The 23,907-nt window shown below is 43.1% G+C and overlaps 1 long non-coding RNA gene across 3 annotated transcripts in view; it reads right to left on the reverse strand.

The window, feature by feature from the left end:
- The window catches only part of LOC117245156, a 100,927-nt gene that overhangs the window by 45,267 nt on the left and 31,753 nt on the right, over window positions 1-23,907 (reverse strand). For 2 of the 3 annotated variants that reach the window (XR_004499479.1, XR_004499480.1), the window contains exons 2-3: window positions 12,051-12,144; window positions 10,236-10,317 (exon numbers count right to left, since the gene is read on the reverse strand). This is a non-coding gene — a long non-coding RNA (uncharacterized LOC117245156). The remainder of the gene's footprint in view (window positions 1-10,235; window positions 10,318-12,050; window positions 12,145-23,907) is intronic. The other variant, XR_004499481.1, reaches the window with a different exon arrangement.

Raw genomic sequence — 23,907 nt, forward strand, 5'->3', positions numbered from 1 at the left:
ATACCTTTCAGGTAAAAGCCTCACAAAATGCATCAAGTGTTCTTTTCAAATAAAACCTCCCCCTTATTTATCTACCTCAGCCACATAAGCTTTTAATTAGACCATATGCATGGCTTCATAGGAAGAAAGTGGAAATCTCCAAGAAAGCCTTTCCAAAGTGAAAGCCATATCAAGTTGCCCTTGTTCACAGCATGCTCTTGTCTAGAGAAAGATGCAAAATCAAGAGTTCAAAGCAGGTGACAAATACCAACACCTGAAATGGCTTAAGGGATTGTTATTACATTACTACTATTATTATTATTGCTATTATTATTATTATTTTTATTATTACTACTACTACTACTACTGTGTCATACAGCAGTCAAATGCATTTCAGCTTAGAGACTCCAAAGTCCAAGAAACAAATTCCAGCTGGAAGTTCTGTCACATCTCTCTCCTTATCGACCTTCTCTTCACGTTTAGTGCTTGCTTTCAGCACAGATGTGAATCATTCATACATAACAGTGCCACCCAGACTAGCAAACATCTCTGGCTCAGCTCACCCTGTGGCCTTTTTATGAGGCTGTCTATCACTCCACAGAGTTGGCAGTGACACGTGGACTGCCACCAGAGCTCTGGTTCTGATCATATCTTCCAGTGATTCTGCAGATGAGAACTCCTAATATGGGGCTATCAGCAGACAAATTGCTTCAGCCTAACAATGCCACAAGAAGAAGTGTAAACAACGGGAATCTGCTCCATTTAAGCAATGCACAATGCTCGCATTGTCTGCCCAAAAACAACAACTGGAAGGATCGGTTCTCGATTTTTAAGCCGGTCTGCTGCCAAAGCAGAGTGGGAAAGCACACAAAAAAGGGAATGTTTTAATGCATCCACTGACACCACTTCAAACTGGAGCAGGATCACAGAAAACTCCAGTACTCGGAAAAATCAAATGCTTTGCCCTTGAAATTCAGCCTGTGAAGTAGTTTTGGGAAGATGGGGAGGACTGAGAACAAACAGTAAACAGAAAAACAAGTCACCCTTCAGAGTCTGGGTTGGCTGGCACAGCCTAAAGAAGGTGCAGTGTCCTCCTGTGAAGGTTGCCTTTCCCCCAGCTGCCACAGCTGAGAGGAGCAGAGAGGACAGCAGTGCAGTCTGGCAATCCCATCCTCAGTGTCTCTGCTCTTGGCTCTCTCCCACAGCACTGACTCTTCCCTGGATTTAGAATTTTTCCTAGATTAAATGTGTAGACTTCTCCACTGTCTCTGTTCATCTCAAACATGGGCAATGAAAATTGGCTCGCTCTCAGGTGACAAGCTGTGAAGTTCCATCCTCTCCCAACTGATTTAGGTGAGTACTGGGGGTAGAAGAAGTGAGCATGCATGGAAGGAACCTGTTGGAAGTTGCTGATATCCAGCTCCAAGGACTGAGAAAGGCACATAACATTAAGTCACTTACATGGCACTAGCAGAAGCTTGGTTTGATGCAAGCTGGCCATGATATCTGCACTTGTCTTTCACTACAGAGCCCTCATTTGTAAACTGTCTTTCCCTGCAGTGTTCTCTGCAAGAAATGAGGGAAAAACTGAAGGTTTGGAGAGAACTATTCTACACCTACCTACAGGGGAGAATTGAAGGCTGAGATGCTTTTAAAGAAGATTGTTTTTTGGCTCCAGAAGGAGGCTGCCAATTTCTTTACATTTGATATCATTTAGTAATGAACAGCACTCTAGAACAGAGAGACATCCTCAGTTTTCTTTTTGAGGGTCTTTCACATTGATAATTTTGCACAAGAACAAAAGGAAACAGTACATTTCATTTGACAGAGATTCAGGGATTCCAGAAATTATATTATTTCCTTTCAGAGCAAAATTTGTTTTCTCCCACATGGCAAATTTTTTATTTGGCAGAAACTAAAAGCTGAATTTCCCCCATGGATGTTTTATACTTTAATATGCAATATAGAATCAATTTTTAAGAGCAAATGACACAAGTTTAAGAGAAAATAATATATCTGATTTTTTTCAGGTATGGGGCTAATTTAAGATGTTTCAACATTATTGGAACTTTTTCATCACTTTTTTTAAAAATGAAATTTCCCCAAAAGCAACATGAGCTCACAAACTACTTTTTTTATTATTATTTTAGCGCTACCACATTTTACTGATGGGGGAAAAAAACCCTTTCCATCAAAGTTTTTTTCCAATAAACACTACTCCTGAGTCAAGTAGGAGCGTGTCTGAAAATCCCTCAGATGGAAGATTTATTATGTATCATTGGGGAAAAAAAAGCTTTCCAGGGCCAAATTCTGATACAGGCTGGTTTGTACAAATATACACTGAGCTCCAGCCAGTGAAAATGAGGCCTTTTCCATGTACTTTGTGCTCCTAAAAGAGAAGGTACCCAGTAAAAGGGTCAGAAACATTAGTGTGTAAATGTGTGTATGAACACAGACACTCTGCTGTGATATATATCTTTGGTGTGAAGCCCCATATACATATGATTTTCAGATATTTTTATTGTCTTCCACTCCTTTATTTTTTAAAACAACTTCTTTTTCATTATCTTATGAGAAATAACTTCACAATCTATAACCAGATATATGAACTAAATTTTGATATCAATTAGCAAGGCCCCATTTGCCAAAAAATCAACATATGCAGCTTGCCCATCACTCAGAGCTTCCCCACAGATTTGTCTTTTAAAAATACTCACTTTATAGAAGCACAGCAATTCGTGGCTTACAGAATTGCCCAAACCAGCAAAAGGGTTAAGGAAGTTGTGGCAAAAGCAGTGTGTTCCTCGAGCACCATCAATTATCCTCACTACAACAGCTTGTATTTTTAGGAAGGTGGTAAACAGAAAGATGCCTGTGCTGCCAAGCTCCAGAAACCCACTCAGCCCAAAGGTTATCTGAGAACTCCAGTCTGATAACTCGGCTTTGCAGACAAAAAAATTGCGATGTGCATCAAAATATTGCGAAGGGGTGATTGGTCTGGCAAAGTGAAAGCCAGCCCTGAGAGATGTGGAGCACAGCACTGAGGGGTGATCCAGCCCATTCCTATAAACAAGATGCAGTGGAAAGAGGTTGCATAATTAACCCACTGCCCTAGGAATATCCAAATAATGCGCCATCCATTTAAAATTAAACTGCTGTCAAAAGCAGCGTTTTTATTTCTCATTTTAATTCTGTTCAAAGCAAATAAAGCCGCGTCTGCGGTGCTGCCCCAGGCAATGACATTAACTGTTCCAAATGTGGGGGTTTGCAGCCTGATTTACAGTGTTATGGAATGGCCAACATTATATTGCTGTTTGAGTGACCTGGCGAGAAACACCCGGCGCTCATCTGGAGCGCGGAGGGACGACGGCTCAACGCTCTCCTTGGGCCACCTGGATCTTGTTAAGTGCAGGCATAAATCAAAGCAACCTTCACATGACAGAGGCTTGTCCAGGCTGGGACTGGGTCAGACCCAATCCTTCCAGCAAAGTAAAACTGAACTGTGAAAAGTTTTGGTGTTATTATTTGCTTTGTAGTAGCACCCGGAGCCATTTCACTGTAAAAGTGGAGGAAGTCGCTGTCCAAAAGAGTCAAACTTGTCTTCTTTCCTGTGCTTTGGACTCATCTGCACCTGCACCCAAATCCCATGGACAAGTCTGGTCTTGAGCAAAGGCTTGGCTAGCACATCAGATGTAATGGTGGCACTACCACAGAGGACAAACAGGTCCCCTGTTTTCACCCCACAGACTGGTGGCAAAGGCAAGGACAGGACTTAGGGCTCATCAGTTATTAGGTCTTGCCCTGGACCCCAGTGCCTGAAGGGAGAACAATGTTCCAGTTAGACAAACCGGGACTTTTCCCATGAGACTGAGATGAAGATTTCTGCAGGTGGTAGAACTTTAAAATAATACCTGTCTGCTCAAAGGAAAGTTTCTAGTTCAATGACAACGTGACAATTCCACAATTTTTATTCTTCCTTAATCTATCCTAGACAGACTGCAACAAACACTGGTATGACAGACATATTTCATTTAGAGTAGTAAATATTTATCCTTCTAGAAGTCCAGACTCAGCAGCACTGGATAACTGAAGTTATTCCTGTGTATACTGGCAGTCTTCACCTACCCCAATGCTACCACATGTTTACTTCAGCTCTGACATGCAAGATCACCCTTCCATATTTACCTTCCATTGTGGCCAGCACTGAGTGCAGAATGCCAGCCACTGTGATCCACGTGGAGCTAGTGGCAGGGCGTGTGTTGTGGTGACAGCTGTCCTAAAAGGTAGATTTTCTGTGGAAGTATGCTTGGCATTTTTTGTATTCAAATGGACAGAAATGGGGTTGATTTAGTGTCTAAATACAGCAAAGAGAAAGGTAGGGGCACCAGGTAAAACTGCTGAAGATAAAGAAGTGTAACTGCCCATTAACACATTATGTATCTTCAGTGTTGGTGGAAAAAGTTAAGAATTATCTGTAAAAATCCATTAAAAAAATCCATCTCATGCTGTGGAATTCTGCTTTATGTTTTACTGGCTCCTATGAAGTCCTTATCACCAGAGTATAAACCATTTCACTTTTGAAACATCATAAAATTGCTGCCATTGAAGCCCTGGTAATTAAAGCTTGTTTGAGACCACAGAGTTTGTAAGCTGCATGAAAAAAATCCTAAAGTAGTTTTTTACAGAACTCTGATTAGAAGCTCTTTCCAGATATGGGCAGATGAAATGTTCTAGAGACAATCTCAAGGCAATCTTAATTCATGTAACTGATTTACTGTGGAGCTCGCAGCTCAGAATAGGCTTTGATGGCAATATCTTATCTCCTTGAATCTGATAAACTCTGAGGACAGATGTATTGCTCTAATTAACATAAATACACACTGCAGATAGCAGGGAGGAAAATAACAAGTCTAAGAAAACAGGTCCTCCTTGATGCCACCTCCAGTACGCTGTGCACTGCAGGGCCAGGCTCCATGCTAATTGTAGGACCAACAAGCAAGTTCCAAGGAAATAAATGTACACTGGGAGGCCCCATGACATGTCTGAGCTCCTTCCAGAGGTGATTTTTACACTCTAATTAACATCTGTCACCTCCTACTCTGATTAACATCAGTCTCCTCTCTCATCTCTTCTTGGGGAAGAAAACTCTGCTGTGGCCTCATGTTTGGTGAGGCATGGGGAAAACTGAATCATTAAGCTGGATTTCTGAATTGCTAGATCAGAGTGGTTTTGCATGTATTTACATGTCAAAGGTCCATGCATTTGGAGAAGAAGCTGAAGATATCTGTAACTTTTCTACTGTGCAGGTGGCTGAGCACAGGGACAGCGCTCGGAGAGGTTGTGGGGGCTCCTTCCCTGGGATATCCCAAAGGTGTCTGGACACAGTGCAGAGCACCATGCTCTGGGGAATCATCTCTGAGCAGGGAGGCTGGGCTAGATGACCCCAGTGCTCCTTCCAGCCTCTCTGTGGTGAGGCTGCATTCCTGCAGAGGTCCATGCTGTCCTTTCAGACCATCCTGAAGAAAACCCTTCCCCTGCACAGCCCGCCCTGGCACGGCAGGTATCCCACGGTGTGCGAGCTGTCACTCTTGATTTTCATTTATTGAGTATCCCAAACACAGCCTATTGGTCTGGGTCTTGGACTGGAGGGGAAAGTGAGGGAAAAGGGAGGCTGGGAACTGCACTGAGAGTGCAGCAACAATCTGACCAAGGCAAATTAATAAAGGCAAGGCCATCTGGTCTCTGCGAGCCTCCAGTAAAACAGCTGAAACACTGCCTGGAAAACAATTGCTAAAGTCTTCTTTAACACCAAAAACCTTTAAAAAGTCCTTTTGGTGCAGACAGCAATGGTCAGAAAATGCCTCTTGGAGCTATCCCCCAAAACCCTGCAAACACAATCAAGCCAGAGGTTGCTCTGTCCAGCTCTCCTGACAGCAATAACATGAGGATGAAAAGCAAAGCATTTCCAGGTGGCTGGTCAAAGGTTGCTTGTGCCATGCTGTGTCATGGAGCAGGACAGAGAAGAGGTCCTGCTCCTCACATGTCCTTCTATCACCTGACAAAATGGGTGTTCTTTGGGAGGAAATGTGGGAGAAGGGGCGATGAAAAAAACCATGTTAATTCCATAAAATTTCTCAGGAAAAAAATTACCAGAAAAAGAATAAAAAAGGTTGAAACTTCCTGTGAAATTGAAATCCTGAGAGATTTTGCCCTGATAGCATCAGAACATCCTCTTTGCAAAGATTTGTTTCAACGTGCCTGCAGTCCTCAAAAAGTGACAATGCTTTGTGTCTGTGGAATTATTTAGAGTTTTATAAGAACACAAATTCAACAAGAACCTTTTGTTTTCATCAAAATGATAGTTCTCAGTAACTTCACCCTGAAAAACCCAGTCTGTTTCCTTTCTGACATGTCTTTCCTTCATTGAGGAAGCACATTCTGCTGGAAAATGTGCATTTCCAGTTAATCCTGTGCAGAGAAGCCTTGCAAGCTCCCACGTTTGCAGGAGCCTCGCCATGGACACAGCATGGCAGTTCCAAATTGTTTAATCTTTTGTCTAAATATAAATAGATGAGTGAATATCAGTAATTTCCTCTGTCCCTCTGGCTGTAGGGGGTTTATCTATGCTTTAGGATTAGGGCCAGTCATTGGGGCTCTTTCCAGGCTATCTGCTCAGGAAGGCTCATGAGCTGTTCGGAGATAACACACTGCTCATACTTGGCCTGATCAGCCGTGCTCCAAAGGGCATCCCACACCAAACAAAACTGATTTAAAGAAACAACAATGCAGCTGTTCCCTGCCTGCTGCTTCTGGGGCAAAATGAGAGTTTTCCCATGAGGCTGAACTGACTGCAAGGGCCTTTTTCTTCCTTTTGGCTGTTTGGGCCAGCCTTCCATGTCTTTCATTTCCTGATGATTTGGGGCCTGCAGGTGATTAGGAAGCACCTTTTCCCCAGAGACCTGACTAGCCCAGTAAAACTGGAAGTTGTGAGTGGTTTCTTCAAGAGAGGTCTGGAATTTCGTTCCAGTTTGCAGTTTTCACTCTTATTGGCCATGGTCACTGCCCTTATCTTTTCCCATAATTTTTATCAGTGTTTTCCTTTTCATCAGAAATGTCTTCTTTCTCTCCCTCTTGATCTATGGTGGGTCACTCGCCTACCAAATATTCAGCAAAAAGGAGTGAGCATTCACCCTGATGAACTTGGATCCACATTTCTTCCCAGTCCCAACACTCTCCTCATATGACCCCAGCTTCTTCTTTCCCTGTCCAAATCCTATAGCTAAAAAAAACATCTCCATCAAAGGGGCTGGCTGACACAGCCAGATAAAGACGACACAGCTCATAAGGGAAACTTGGAAGGGAAACCCTAAAGTCTGATTGTGCCACACAGGAAACTAAACTTAATCAAAATAAAATGCACCCCTCTAAAAACAGGGCTCTTATGGGATCCCATTACTCCATAAGGATTGAAACCTGTGCTTAAGCTTGGCAGTTCTCTGGCTTGGTAATGTCATCATTTAGAAGTTCACTGAGCTACAGCTATTTGCAGTTGTTAGACTGAACCCTCCTTTCATCTCTGCAATCTCATTCAGTCCCTCAGCATTGTGGGGATGCAGGCAAACCACTATAAATAACTGAGCCTTTGCCTGTCAGCTGGTACAAATACCAGCCACTTCAAACAATCTGACCTTTCTTGGGGATTCTGACCAAACTGCAGTGGAAGACAGCTAATATCTTCCAGGATTTTCCATGATTAAGGTATATATATAAAAATTTCTGGCTGTTTGTGTGCACTCCAAATGCTTTCTAGCTTGTTTAATCTGGCTGTGACACTTTGTTCTGTGGTTAAAAAATGAAAATAATGTCCCAGTTAATGATTTTTGATGAAGCCCATTATTCCCACAGCTATTTTTAAACACCATGGAAGGCAAATCAATCTAACACACCTACAAGACTAATATTTTAATAAACTAATAGAGACAGTGGGCTAAAACCATGGTATTTTATCTTTGAATACTTGTTTTTAAATGAAACCCTGTGAGGATACCTTGGCATTCCTTTGCATGAAGAAAGCAAAACCTAGAAAATAAATTGCTGTTGCTGTCTCCTGAATTCTGTCTTTGGTTTTAAGTGGGAAACAAAATAGAAAATGTCTTCATCTTCATAATTAGCAAGAGCTGATGAAGGATGTTCCTGCAGAAGGTATTAAATGATTATGAGATTTCCCCTTCTTCTATACACCTGTTAAATGGAATCTGATAATGTCTCTCTCTTATTAATATCTTATGAGAAAAGTCAGAGGGGATTCATCCTTGAGCAAGAGATATCCATTTTATGCTTACTGCTTTAGTTCATCCGGGAACACAGAGTAAGTGATGCTTCTGTGAGAAACTGAAGACACTGACCCCAAGTTCAGCCATTTGAACTGAGAAAAGGTAATAAAATATGGAAAATTATCTAGACTGTGGCTTGCTTCCTAGCTTTGCCAGAAGTTGCACTGAAATTTCAAGAGAAATTTTCATATCCAGCATTCCCCCATTCATTTACACTGTAGCTGAGAGCTCTACCCCAGCTGCCACATTCAAAGAATCAGAGCAAAAATCAGTTTTCACCCACTGGGAGAAACTGGGAAAAAATGAGACTGTTCCCAGGGTGAGGCCCTATCCAACAGGAGCAAGAGTGGCTGTCTAGCTCACCAGATTTGTTAGGTTTCTTAAGCTACTTTGCAATCCCTCATGAGCAAAGTGCATCTCAAATAGAGACATGCATTGGTTTCAGGACCAAAAAAAATCCAAAATATATTCAGAGAGAAGAAATGTATTTTGGTCTAAAATACATTTTGGACTTTCACCATGACCTGTCACAGGCTCATCTTTATTTTGCCCTTTTGCAGCTACAGAAACATTTCCTGCTCCACAGTTAGTGGAGAGATGCTCAAGAGCACAAAACCTCATTCTGTAGGATCAATATGTCTGGTCTGAGCCTACAGGATGGATTTCCTATCAATTCCTTATATCAACTCTTAAGCTGCCCACAAGTAAACAAAGCAGTGTGGTGGGGAGAGTATTTGGTGATTTGCAGTTGCAGACTAAAGCTGGAGTACATGAAATTATTGCCACATTATCAAGTGTCTCCAAAAGTGTATTGTCTTCAAACAAGGAGATGCTGTGTGAAATTTGAAAAGCCTTTCACAAACTTAAAAATTCAAAAGGCTTGAAGGGCTTCAATGAGGAAAGGTGAGGAAGCAGTCAAGGGAAAGGAGATCAGCTGGAATGCCTCCCCACCTCCCTACACTGCTTTGCCTGCTCCCCAGAACGAGCAGGAAAACCTGCTCCTTTCCCCATCTTCCAGGGAAAACTCACAGAGAGCCTCAACTCACCCCTGTGCTGAGCAGACCACAGCCAAAGTGGACACTTATTTCTTATTTCTTATTATTTCTTATTTCTTATTTCTTTCTTATTTCTTAACCTAGCTCTTCCCATCCCAGCTGCACTTGCTCACAGCCTGGGCTGTGTTGAGAGTGGCTGTGCACTTCCATTTGCCCTTTGCAGTGAAAAAATGATATTTTCAGGTGCATTTCTCAGGCTGGCCGTGCAGCCCAAGCAGGAGCTGTGGCAGAGAGCACAGAGCAGCCCCATGACTGGCATTAGCAGTGCTCACTGTTAAAGGCAGCTGTCAGGAAAGGAGAGTTTCTGAATGCCAATTAAAATGCTTCAGTGGTTTAAGTGGGCGAGTTCCGTGCTCTGCTCTGTAACCTACACCCCTCGGTGTTCTGCTCTCACAGAAGCCCCTAGCAGGTCAATTTATCCAACAGCATTGACAGTGACCTTAAGGAGGAATCATTAAACTCTTCTCCTCTCCTGGGGTCCGTAACTCTATCTGCTCTCTCTGCGGGAGAGGATGAGCCAGGGCAGGGAGGGAAGGAGCAGCTCACTGACCACCCAGAAATTACTTTGTTAGCCCGGATTTTTCTTGGGGCACATCCTAAGGAGGAAAGAGAAGAGCTGAACAAAGCAGGCAGGGGTACCTGCAGGGGGTGGGAGTTTCTGCTGGAGTCCACCAGGCTGGGGTAGACTCAGGGCCTGGGGCCAGGGGATGCTGTCCCCCTGCCATGGGGACACTGGGCCCTTGCTGTCACCATCCCTGCTGCCACACAGGGCTGGCAGGGCCACTGCTCCCCCAGCCCCAGCAGCCAGCAGGGAAACACGGCCAGGGCTGCGGGAGGAGCAGCCCAAGGCCAGCAGATGGGAACTTACGGGAAGGGATGACTTTTGTCACTTGTCTCTTGCATACTGCAAAGCCGAGCTGAAAGCTTTTAATGGTCCCCTGACTCCGAGCCTGCAGATAAAGAGAGATAGAGAGCATAATAAACTTTCAAAATATGATCTAACTGCATAGCACATCAAATGTGTATCTTAACTGTATCCAGTGGAGCTGAATGGAAACAAACACACCATTTCAAACCAGACCACACACAGCAAGATAGTGCACATGACTAATTTTGATGACTGATTTCATATAAATAATGTACCAAGATTAGTAGATGCACTGTAATATCTTTTCATTCCACTCCTTTAATTAACTTTTCAATGAGAATCCAATTGAAAGCAGCTAATAAAATGTTTGCTTTTCGCTCCTTAGATTTAAAATACATCCTGTCCTTTCCAAAAACAGGGAGAAATTGCATGAGACTCGGGAAAATGGCCTGCTTGATGCCATTCAAAATAGTGCCAGTGTTATAGCTCTTAGCAGTGTGGCAAAGGAAGACATAACAGGTGTAGATAAGCAGTGGGAAGAGTACAGTATTATGGTCTCAGCACGTTGTAAATTGCTATGGGAACCAAACAGTTTTGTTCTAGATCAGTTTTGCCACCTACACAAAAGGGGAATAAGACACAGATAACCCTACAGCTGAGTTCTGTTCTTCTGATGCCTGGCAATGTTTAAATGAACTCATGAAGGAAGTGTTGAGTAGTGAAAGACAAATGACCTTTTCCATCTGGGAAAGGTCTTAAAATCTTAAAGCTGCAATGCTTATGTTTATCAAAAGAGAAAGAAGGGAAAATGCAGGTGAGGGAGAGAGAAGCCAAATCCCTGCTGCCTGAATTCAAAGAGGATGGCAGGATTTAAAAGAGCTAGTGACCTTCAGGAAATTGATCCTGGTGTTGATGGATCACTGTATGTAGGATGCAAACTAATAGGTCAGCTGCTGCCTCTTCACTGTATAAAAGGTGAGATTTCCTACCCCTCCAAAGACAGGAACTTTAAATGGCTTTGAGTGAAGTAATTTTAACACTTATTACACCGTCTCCAGGCTTTTCAAACTATTTTGCAAATAAGGCAGGCAGGTAGGGCAGATAAAGCCTCCCATCCTGTCATTACTGATGATAAAGCTGATACGGAAGGATGTGACATGACTTGTCCCAAAAAACCTCTCTAAGAGGGACCCTCATTGCTTGTGTCTCAGGTATGTGATTAACCACCAACCACCTTTCCCTTTTAACAGATTTCATCAGCTTTCACACTGGAACTCTGCAGAACCACAGATTTAACATATATTTTAACACTAAGCCATCAGTAAGTCCAGGTTTACTCAGAACACTGCCCAGGGTCTCTTTATAAGTCTATAAACCAGGGAGGACCAATTTGTGACCTTGGGCTGAGATTCAAGCTTTAAAGGAACAGTGAAACTGAGGCAATTTTTTCATTACTTTTATTTTCATACTTAGTTCCCATATTCTACACCCCAATGTGCCTGAAAGGTTTGCATGAAAGACAACTTGAAGATTTCCAAAGCCTTTCTCCATTTCAGCCCTGAAGCCCAAATTTTGACTCTTCTAAGTCTGGCAGCTTCTCCATGCAGCAATTGCAATATTCACATCTTGGATATTACTTGGATGGATACAATGGCACCCAAAGTCATGTTTACAAGCTCCATCTGTAATGGGCACAGCTCCTCTGTCACACCTTGGTGTGGGACAGCAAAATCTTATAACAACAGTGTCAAATCTGGGCAGAGGAAGTTCATAACAGCCAACAGGAAAATTAAAAATAAATAATAAAAGGATTACCTGCTGTATGGAAAGCTTCCCAAGGTTCAGCATGACGTGGGAAAGAATTCATAATCCCAGGTTTCATTCAGACCATTTCTGGGAACAAAGGCACCTGTATTAAAATCAGTGGTGTTGATTTTGGCAAACCACAATCAAATAGAATAGAAAAGATTAGAAAAAGATGGTACAAATCTGATTGTCCTTGGGCATATAATTCTTGGTGCTCCACACATTCTCTCTACTCTTCCCACACATATCTTGGCATGACCTGGTACCTTTATTTTTGCAGCACATCTTCTTTGATTGAGTGAAATGTCATTAAGATGGGAACAGGGTGAGTATTAAAGTGAGAGAGAGCACTCTAGCTGGAGTAAGCAGGCTTCACAGGGGCAGCTCTCCTACCTGCCAGGTCTCACCATACTCTCCTGCCTCCTGGATCCTTTTGGAAGCCACTCTGAGAAAAACTCAGTCATATGCTTTGTTAATTTTAAACTAAAAACCATTGAGAGGACAACCAAAGTTAATAGCACTCATTTAAATTAGAGGCTCTCCTGTATATGGGAAAAGCCCTTGGCTGGGTTTCTCTCAGCTGGGAGTGCACAGAGCTCTGAGCTCTCTGTCCATGGGCTGTTTCACAGCAGCTGAGCACCTTCCCCAGCACCTCCTTCAAAAGGCAGAGAGAAAAGAAAGATGGGAAACAGAATAAATACTGGAACCATTCCATAAAATGTTATTAAGATAAGAAGAGCTGGAGATAATAATAGCTAGTAAGGAGAAATGGGGGATTGGCACAGGATCCTTCCAAAGCAAGGAACTGGAGACCATTCCTGGAAATCAAACTGTAGCACCTCCACATGCCCCCAGAGAATTTTACCAGCAGAAAAAAAGTCCTACCAGCTTAAAGTGCCATTGACTGCTGAACTGTAGCATGGACAGCATCTATTCAATGGCTGTTTGGGACAAAAAGTGGAAAACAACATGACCATTGAAAGGGCAGGAGGAATTTCTGGTAGGCAGAGTGTAAATAGCCAGGTTGGCCCGTGGCCAGGCCATGGAGGTTAGTCATCTCCTTTTGTCAGAGGTGCCACCAGATCTCCAGTGAACAGGAGCATTCAGGGTTTATGTCTAGGCCAGAAGAGGGTAAACAAAGCTAAAAAGGAAATATCAGAGGCGAGTATGATCATAAACAGGGAGGATATGCAAGACATCTTGCAGATAGCACAAGGGGAAACGGAGCTCTAGGCACTGTCCAAAACAAACAGGAGTCACCATGAGTGGATGGGGGTCATTCCAGGCTACTTGTGAATTACATCAGAGCCAGCATTGCCCTCCACATGGCTTCACAAAGTTTGGCTTTAACACTTGAATGTCAGCGGCAAAACAACAGAAAAATGCTGCACCCACAAAGAAAGCCAAGAAGGAAACTCAAGGAGATAGAAGTTAGGAGTCCAATTTCACCTGAGGGAACAATTAAGAATTATTGAGGATGAACTAATGGATCTTTATTTTTAGAGGAGAGCATTGGGGAATTTTAAGAGGTTTCCCACTCTTAGCTTGTATTTAAATAATAAATAACTGTCTGAGTTCTGAGGAATGATCAAGACAACAGTTCATGCAGCTGCAGGCAGGCCACAAAGAAATAGTTTTCAAAATCAAAATAATAAGCAGCCTTCCTGGAGCCAATTCAGATGTTCTGACATCTCTTCAGGTAAATAATTTCACCTATTGTTGGTGATGAGGTTTGTCCAGTGAAGTTAGGGGACATTTCTGAAGCTACAACATTGATCTGTAATGTATCGTTCAGCAAGAAAATCTGCAACTGTGAAAAATAAATCCTGCAAAAATAATCCTGATGGATTTTCAGCCATCGACAGACTGAAGAAGCCTGGTTACAAATGCACCTGTATTGAAGTTTCTCTATGGCTGACAGAAAGGTTGGAAAATCAGATCTCATGCTTTTCATCTGCTTGAAACTTCTAAATAAAATGCAGACCCACAGAGCTAGTCCTAATTATTTACTTAAAAAACAACATGCACTTTGTATTGAGCACAGCCTTTTGCTCTGCCTGTGAGCTATTTCTGGGGACTGTGTCTTTGGCTCTGCACTCCACATGCACACAGCAGCAAAAGGTCAGTCATGAGTTAACATCAGAGCTGGAAGACAGTGAAGAGCCCTGCTAATCAGACTTGCTCCTGACCACTGACTGCTCAGAGAGGGGCTAGATGCTAATGCATTTGTCCCTTCAAAAGCTCAGGAGCCAATTAGCTCCCTAAAGGCTGTGATGAGCTGGACTCATTTACTCTGCATCCCTACACTCCTCTGAGGTGTTTAATGAGCAACAGGACAACCAACAGCTGCCCAACAGGGCCCTCTGCACACTCAGCACTGAGGCCACGTGTGAAACCTCTGGAGAGAAAAAGAGATGTAAAATGCAGAGCTTGAGGTGGCTTCCACAAAAAAACACAACATCATTTGCAATACTGTATGATTCCAGTCAGTTCTGCAATTTTCCAGAGTTATCCTTGAATTCTCAGGAACAGATCCAGAACACCAATTCACTTTGCAGCATGAAAGGCAGGCCTTATGTTCTCTTCCAGAGCATCAAAATCATAAACACCTGGAAAACTGGTGGTGATCCTTGTTATCTTGACAGGAAAGGTGCTTACTGGGATGCCAGACCTCGTCTGAAGATGTTCACACCTTTGTTTGACACGTCCAGCTCATGTTTCTCTCAGCCTCACCACAGCAGTACTGGAGTCCATCACGACAGAGTTCTCCATCCCCACCCATAACCCACAAATTGACAGAGCCACTGATTCTCTTTTCAGATATCAAAGCAAGTTTGCCAGGGCTCACAGAAAGAAATCTAGGCAGATAAATACAGAGACACACTATCAGAGACTCCTTCTATCCCTCAGTGTCCTTCAATCAGTGCCACCCTTGCAGATCAGCAGGGCTGATAGCACAGCAAACCGTGCAGCTGTGAACACCCTTTATCTGAGAAATAACTGCACATACTTAGTCAGCTACTTGTGAAGGGCATTTATTGGTCTGCTACCAAATCACTGAAACACTTAGCATATTCTTAAGTCACATATGTCCCACAAGTGAAGTGTGTCCTTGGCAGGAAACTGAATCTGAACAGACTTAAACACTTGCTTAAGTATAAGCACATACGTAAGTGTCTCACTGAATTGTGGCTGTGTTGACATTTGTATTACTGGCCCAGGTGTCAAGAGAATCACTTACTAGTTCCTTGTCTCCCCCCATTTGCACTGGTGCCTTCATAAAGAGAAGTTGTGCATCATACAAAGCAGGCACAACTAATCAGTCTATTTTAATAAAGAGAGAGATTAGGTGAGAAGAACAATGGTGATGTGAAATTGGAGATGTCAATGTGCTATTTTCAAAGCCCCTAATTTTTTTTCAAGTGTTGCATTTTAGCACTTGGCACCAGTGGTTATGCAAAAGTAAGGCATTGGGTTCAGCAGCTTTGAGTTGAATTTTTGTTTAATTTTCCAGTAAATTAATCTTAATGAAAAGTCAGGGATACTTATTTCATGTATGAAAAGGAATTTTTTCCCTTTTAAGCAGGAAAGCCAGAGATGGGGAACATTACATTTTTTTTCTCAATATATACCAGTGATGCTGTTGTACTCTCAAAACTTCATATGCTTTTTATTCCTCTTGGTTGAGCTGTCACAACCCACCAAATGACACTTCAGCCCAGTGTCAGTCTGAGGGCTCCAGCTCCAGCTGAAGGCTCAGCCACAATTCATCAGGATCAGATGGCAGCCAGTCCCAAATGCACCTCCTGAGACTGGACTCTGCTCACCCATCATGGAGCAAAAACAATCATCTGAAGCTGCCCACCTGCTCCAGGGCCACTCTGTCAAATGCAGTCCTTCAGGGGGTGACACCTCCCTGTCATCCTGATTTTCTGGATGTTGACACAGTGCTTTGAGTGAACATCTGTTGCTGCTACTCCACTGTGGTCTGGTTCAGACTCTCCAGAAGCAAAGATGAACACGTTCTGGAGCCTCCCTCCTGCCTGCTCCACCTGAGAAGCCTCTGCACTTCCTCTGGGCTGCTGAACAGCTGTGACCAAATGACACCTTATGCCCTTCTCTCTCTGAAACATCACTTTAATTCCCAGCTCCTCACTCTCTGAATCCCCACCACTAGTGGCATTCCTCTGGATTTCTAGCTGTGTATATGGCCATTTTCCCATCCTTTCATATAAACATCCCAGAAACAAGGAGAAATTACACCACTTGATTTATAGCTTATGGAAATGGTGAACAAACAAACAAACAAACAGAATTAATCTGGCTGTAGATCACAGAGAGAAGCTCCAAGCTTGGTGTTGCACTGGACAGGAGTGTGCTGAGATACTCCCAGTGGATAAGGGTGCTGGTGAGTTAGAGCAACAGACTGGAAGCAGTGGGTTGCAGCCTTCTGTCCCTCCAGCTGTGGCTGTGTGCCTCCTGAGAACCCATGAGAGCCATGAGCACTGTTCCACAGCTCCAGCATTTTCTCATTATTCTGGTTTTGGGCTTTTGGGTGGGTTTTGTGTTCTTCCTGTCTTGTTCCAGTTCTGCAAGCAAATAAATGTTCCCTTCCTCAACAGCTTCATTGTACCTGCGCGAGTCAAAAAATGACACAGAAGGCTCCACCACTGTGTAAGGCTGCTGTAAAAGAGAAGTGGGCAGGGTCAGGAAGGAGAGTTAGGCTGGGTATTTAGAAAGGACAGTCTATTTGTGTTCCTGCTTACAGTCTACCTGTGGGAAGTTTCCAGGGTCAGTTCTCACTCTGGATCTCAGCCTTTTTGGACTGCAGAAGTGAAATCTCAAATCAAAACTGCAGTCCTCTTGGGTTTCACACTCAGATGTGGTATCAGCCCCTCTTTTCCAGAGATGACATCAATTAGAGGACTGGTTCTTTCTCCCAACAGCCTCTTGCTTTAATGAGCACCTTCTCTGCAGCTGAAATGCAGCTGCCCCTCTGGACTGGTGCACGCACAAAGCCTACACACAGTGTCACTCTGAATAATGACAGCAATACAATCACTGCTACCTGCAGGATAGATATTTCCTCAGTGTGACAGCTTCCAGAAGTTCAAAGCTCTGCATGAGCAGAGTACACGAAGGCTCTGTGTGTTAACTAATCAGTGTTTCCATCTCCATGTGATCCTTTGCTAAATTGCTGTGAAAGTGGCACCACCAGCACCGAAGATGACACTCTTGTGTCTGGGTGCTGTAATCATGCTGGATGCCTCTGAGCAGACTGCATAGCAAATGGGCACTGGAGATTTTAAATATCTCAGTTTTCATCATCTAACATCAAGAGCTAGTTCCTGTTTCCTTCTCAGTCACCTCTCCTGACGCCACCAGGCTATTGATGCAATGCTGAGTGATATGTGGCAGCATGTTACTCTCAGTGGAGATTAATTATTTCTTTTTTAAGACTCCCACATCCCCCATCCCCTCTGGGTCTCTCAGTTGGTAAAGTAGCATGTCAAAAACTAATGGGAAGGTGTGAGACGTGACATGACTTTATGAGAAAATAAAATTAGGGACAAGGGAGATGGAATTTGGATTTTGACAACAAACTTTGTTTTTCTGTTTGTTTCCTCCCCTTAAGAATATGTCTCTATTTTTATAACTGAATTCATTGCTGTGATTCATTCTGTAATTACTACAGGAAATCGGGAGGGACTGCACCTGTGTTGGACCATGAGGGAGCCCAAAGTGTCTCTGGTTCCTCCCCACACTGACTAATCCCTTTTGTCTGCTGTGCACAAGCACCAGTACCTGCCTGAAACCCCTTCAGCCTTCAGATTTCCACTCACAGCTGTCTCCAGAGTGTCGCAAGGAAAGATGATGGATGGGCAGACTTTTATTTCCATTAGAAGGGAGCCAACTGAATATTTCCAACAGCTTTATTAAAAATACTAGTTCTTGCTTTGCTTAATCTTGAAAAATGTGACATGTTCCTGCAGCTGAGTTTGCATTTTGTCTGGGAAATGGATGCCTGAGGTGGAATGATTTTCTGGAGGAGCAGAGCAGGGAGCAATTTAGAGTCTTCCACAGGCAGAGAGGGTCCAGCTCAGAAGAGAGAAGCTGAGAGCCCACAGCTGCCATCTCCCCAAGGGGCTGTACTTCAGGTTTTTGGGAATGTGAGCCCTGAAATCCAACAGCAAAGGCAGTCAGGCTGATTAAACTGGAGGCCTCCCTGTCAGCCTCACTGCTCTGCTCCCTGAGCTCTGAAGAGCATTGCCCTCCTCAGGGTTTCTGTCATCCCAGCTGTTGACACTCTGCTCATGACCCATAGTTGGCATCATTTACAGAAGACTTTTGGAAGAGACTACTGGAGTGTTTGGGTTCAATGGGATGGGGTGGCAAAGAGGGAAACAAATTAGAAGCGCAGGAGGGTGTCAGGTTTGGGTGAATAACTGCTTCATCATCACAGTGTCTGCATAACTAAAACTCTGTCCAAAGAATAGAGCTTGTCCAAGGTTTTTCTTCTCTTGCTTTTCCTATTTCCCTCTTGTTTTCCCAGAAATAGAACATGACATTTATTTTTATGGACAGCAGGATCTTATGGCTATTCCCCTGCGATGGAGTAATCTGAACACAATTATGTTCTGTTGACAAAAAGTGATAAAAGTGTATTGTGTCAACACTCTGAACTAACAGATTTGTCATCTTCTCTACTTCCAAATAATAGAAACAGAATTAGAAAATGCTCTGACAGACTCTATCTATTTCTATGGTTAAATAAGCACCAGCCCTGTGCTTGGTTACTGTACTCACTGTTCTCCCTCTTCCAGAAAAATCTGCCTGGCTGTGTTTTAAATTCAAGTGTAAATTTTGCTTTGATGGACTTCTTTTGGCAGCTTATAGCTTATATGCTCTGAAGTAATTTGACCTAAGTTCTCCATTTCCTTTCAGTCTTTCTACTCCCATTTCTTTCCATGGCTTTGAAAAATCTAAGCTTTTTTTCTGTATCTTTGTTTTCCCATACAAATTTCCTTCTAGAAAATGTATTTGAAAATAGTACCTGTATTATATCCTCCCTACATCTGGTGTTCTTCTGGAGTTCATGGACAGAAATCTACCTGGACTGTTGTTTTCCTGAGACAGGGAACCACATCTTTCCCAACATGTACATCCAGCCCTAAACACATGCAAATTTTCAGTGGAAAGGTGTGCACATCTCAGAACATAAAACATCATTCCCTGCTAGCTTTGAAGACAACTCTGCACTTCCAAGTCTTGGTTAGTTGGATGACAATTACTGCTTAAAAGCTAAAAGAATAATGATATCATTCAAGAAAAACAGAAAAAGCTTTTTCATGGCCAAAAAAAGAAGCAATTTCCAAAATTTCTGTAAAACATTTTGTTTTCCAGCTGTGGCTCTTTCCCTGTTAAATGCCATTGAATTGTATTTCCATTCAAAAGGGGCATGTGCAATGTATATTAAGGCTTTCCAAAATTAGGAAACAGTAGCCACCAGGTGCAAGTGTGGAATGAGTCAAGCATGACAGCATTTGGGTGCCTGAATAATGCCTGTCTAAAAGGACCATGAGCATTCACCTCGTCATCAGACCAGGAGAGCTGATACTGCCCTGAGGATGCTCTTGGCTCACACGACTGCTCCTTCCTAAGCTCATCCCCCCAGCTTTCAGGTGGAGCACTCTGTCAGACTGCAAACCCCCAAAATCAGCTCTTTTAGCACCACAAACCCCAGAGCAATGGAAATTCTCCTCTAATGTGAGGTGCATTCTGGACTCTCCCTCCCTCCAGCCCCCTTTTCCCCCCAGCTCCTACAGTGCCCCAGCACAGACAGCCACAAGGATCCTGTCCCTGTGCAAGGAGCATTTTTCACAGGCTCTTCCTCTGGGTTGATACATTTGTTGTTTGAACAGGAAAATGCAATCGGTTTTGACAGCAGGGTGGAATGAACGGAGTGTGTGCACATGAAGAGAGATTGTTTATTCCCCTGATCCAGCTCCTGCCAGTGGGATTTTTACTGTGGGGGTGGAACCAAGGCATTTACATCCTGAAATGAGAATAATTGTCTGGAATAGTGTTTTAGGGTATTTTGGCACCATGTTCTGATACCCATAGCAACCTTTACAGAAAATTGAGCTGGACATTGCAATGGAAACATAACACCATCTACAACTTAATTCACAACCCAAATTTCCCAGAAGAAGCCACAGCTCATTACCACACCTACAGAACCACTCTTGAAAGAGAACACAGATCTGACTCTTGTTCTTCCTCCTCCTCTCTCACTGACAGCCAGACTTGGTGCTCAACAAAAGGATGCTGCTGTGAGAAAACAGCTAAGGGAAAAAAAGGTGTTAAAGTTCTCTTCAGAATTGACTTAAAGCAGTAAATATATTGAGTAATGAACAAGTTTGGATAAAATGAAGAAATATCACTGCAAACAAGATTTTTCCTTTCCCACCAGGTTCATGATCTCTATGTCACTTAAGGCTTAGCAAATGAATCTCATTTAATAAATTAGTATTTGCCTTGTTTTATCAATAACTGTCTTTTTATCCTAATGTTCTATCCTAGTATCAATATTAATGTGATTTCTTTTACCAAAAACACTTGGTCTTAGCTATAATAATTTTGTGTGCTTACCTTCGAGGTTAATTTTTGCTACAATTTGGTCAAGATTTTAACACTAAGCCAAAGTATTTTAGGATCCAACACACTGGCTTGTAGCATTTGAGTTTTCCACTAGAGTAAACGAGGCCATTATTCACATGCTTAAAATTGGGCATATGCTCAAGTGCTCTGCCTTTGGGATAAAGAGCCCATTTGGGACTCTTCAGTACTTAGCTCTGATAAAATCCATCAGTCTTGCTTAGATGATTAAAACAAAAGCATCTTTCTCCGAACTTCCAACAGATGTTTTCATAAATTTTAACATACTTCTTTTCCCTGTCTCATTCATTTCCAGTACAACTATTCCCTTAAAAGCTGCATGAGGAAATCTGTAAACTTAATGGAGGAAATTTATTTGGATAGAAAGACATCTAAGGAAGCAGAACAGCACTTGCAATGATCTCTGGCCAAACTCTGCACCCGTTAACTTTCTTTATGCCTTTCCCCACTGCCAGATGTATCTGTGCAAATGAGATTTTCCAAAGTAACTATTGTCTTATCTGAATCCCTCAAAATTCTTCCTGATAGACTCTGAGCAGGGTTTTTAACAAACCAAGTGAGTGTGTAACTGCTTGCTCCATATGTCTGAAGGATATTCTTTCCTCCTCCCGCCCCATTTCATTCTGTCGACAACATGCATTTTGTCAAACCTCTTACTGCAAATCATTCAGTCAATGAAACCGAAAGACTTTTCAGCACATTTTTATCAACAGAATGTAATTTTGTGCAAATCATGCTGTCAACAGGAAGGAATGCCAAAAGAAAAGTGAAAGAACCCAAACTCATTTTGTCCACAAAAAAATAAATTACAGTTTGCTTTTATTTTGTAGACAAAATGGAAATAGCAAAATTTCCCCATCTGGGGACAAGATTGAGATTGAGCTCTTAATTTAGGAGACCAAATGGTAATTGATAGAAAAGTACCAACACTATGAAGGACAGCTGAGATGTTAAGTCAGAAGAATTTTTCCAGCACGGGACACCTCTCACTGTTTTTGTTGCATCAGTGAAATGACACCTGAGATATTTAATCCATTGCAGCAAAATACTCAGTGATGGGCTTGGATGCATTGAAGGCAGTCTGAGCTGAAGGAAAACACAGATGCTGTTGCATTTTGCAGCTGATGGATGGCTCGGGTTGCTCTGCAGGTGCGTGTCCAACGCTGTGTGGGCACCAAGGCTCCTCACAGCTTTGTGCCATCCCTGCAGCCACCTTCTATTTTTCACCACTGTGATGCTTTCCTCCCTTCTGCTGCTTTGAGTTTTGCTGTTGTTATTACAAAACTTGCCCTTTCAGCAGTTGTCTCTGCCCCTCAGGGCCCAGGCTGCCTGGCAGGCTGATGGTTGGCCCGCTGTGCCACAGCCTGGTGGGCACTAAAGCTCTGCAGGACAAAGCAAAGTCTGGTTTCACTGCCTTGCAATTGCTCTCCATCACAGCACTGGAACCACTTTCTACCTCCCATCAACTAAAGGGCCTTTCTTGCTGGTCCACACTGGATTCCTGCCTGGACCTCTGTTAATGCCCAGCAAAACCCAACTAGGCAAAACGCCTGGCTTCTCTAAAGATGAGGTGAAAATTGGCACCTGGGAGAAGGAGGTTACAGGAGGACATTAAAACATTTGTTTTCCTACACCTACTCCGGATTAATTCAAGGTGTGCTCAGCTGATTGTGATTATAAGGTTATTTTTTATATGGATGGCTGTTCAATTCTCTTTAGTGCTTCGATACTATTTTTCTATGGAGTGGAGTTATTGCTTAATATGGTAAAAAACACAATAACCTTCCTGGGGTTTTTGGAGAATTTCACTGTGTTTTCGGATCACCTTATCCCTTCCAGTTCTTCAGTGAATTGCTCAAATAAGGCCTTGGAGAACTGACAGTCCCAAAGAGTTTGTATGGGGCTGGAGGAGCAGAGACACTGGCTGTTATCCAGCATTTTAGAAATCAGAATGAGACTTACCACATGCCATTTTGGTACACACTGTGGGGGACCACAGATCATTTTCTCCATCAGTCCCCACTCTTTACTGGGGAAAACGATGCTCCAGCCAAATTCCCCAAGTCCTGCTCATCCACTGGAGAGGGATGCAGGGAGAGAAGGTACGCATTGTGTGGCATTAAAAATGTAACTGCTTTGAGCCACGGCCCAGCGCACTGACACCGAAAGCTGGCAGCAAATATGTCAGAGGGATCACGAAGTTGGCATGAGAGGGTTTCAGCTAATACAAGAGATTATTTTCAGGGCCTCATTGCGTGCCAAGCACAACACAAAGCTGGCCTCAGAGCGAGCACTTCTGCCGGAGCCGTGGGGGTGGCAGCGGAGCAGAGCAGGCGCTCGGGGAGAAACCTGGCCCAGGTTTTTATCTGGGACAGCACTGGGGCTCAGCAGGGAACAGCTACTTTTTGGCTGTGTGTCACTGCTGTGTGTCCAAGCCAGTGTCTATTTGCAGTGGTCTGCCTGAAGTGCCTCTGGGATGGGTCACTTTTCTGAGCTTTCTTCTTGCCTTCACACAGCATTAGGAGAGGGAGCCGGTGCCTCCCTTCGGCTGCACCAGGCTGCTCGAGTGGATTTCAGATTTGAAAGCCATCATTTTTATCAACATCAAGGACCTCCTCCTGTTTAATCCTTACCTGCCTTTCTACCCAAAGCAGCCCCAAAGGCAAGAAAGCATTCATTGAAGTCATAGTGTCACTTTAAAGGTGATAGATAGCTTCAGTGGGAAGAAGTATCTTGAGGAATGAAAAATTAATTTCACGTCATTTTTCTGTGCACTTCTCAAGATATCTTCTTGGTTGTGCCAGCAGTGTTGTATATTGGAGGTAGGGCTCTTATCTGTGAGGAAGAGACAGCAAGCACTGCAAAATATTTATTTGGTCTGGATGGACAGAAATTTTCCTTCTTTTAAGAGCTGTTATTTCGAACCTTTCTGGCATGAAATGGCCTCACCCCAATCAGTTCTGCTGGTGTGTGTCACAGGGTTTTTGCATAAGCATGGAGAACAGAGAGACTGAAAATTGTGCATCCTCCTTCCCTCAAGACTGTGGCACTCAGGATTGAGGTCTTGCAATTAACCTGTTTTTTCTTTTTATGTTGGCTTCAGCTTGCACAAATCCACATTGGACACATTGTCCCAGCCGTGTCCAGCCAACCCCACCTTTCCAATAGAATTTTGAACAAAAGAGAG

The sequence above is a fragment of the Parus major genome, chromosome 14, assembly GCF_001522545.3.
Source record: "Parus major isolate Abel chromosome 14, Parus_major1.1, whole genome shotgun sequence".
Lineage (NCBI taxonomy): Eukaryota > Metazoa > Chordata > Aves > Passeriformes > Paridae > Parus > Parus major.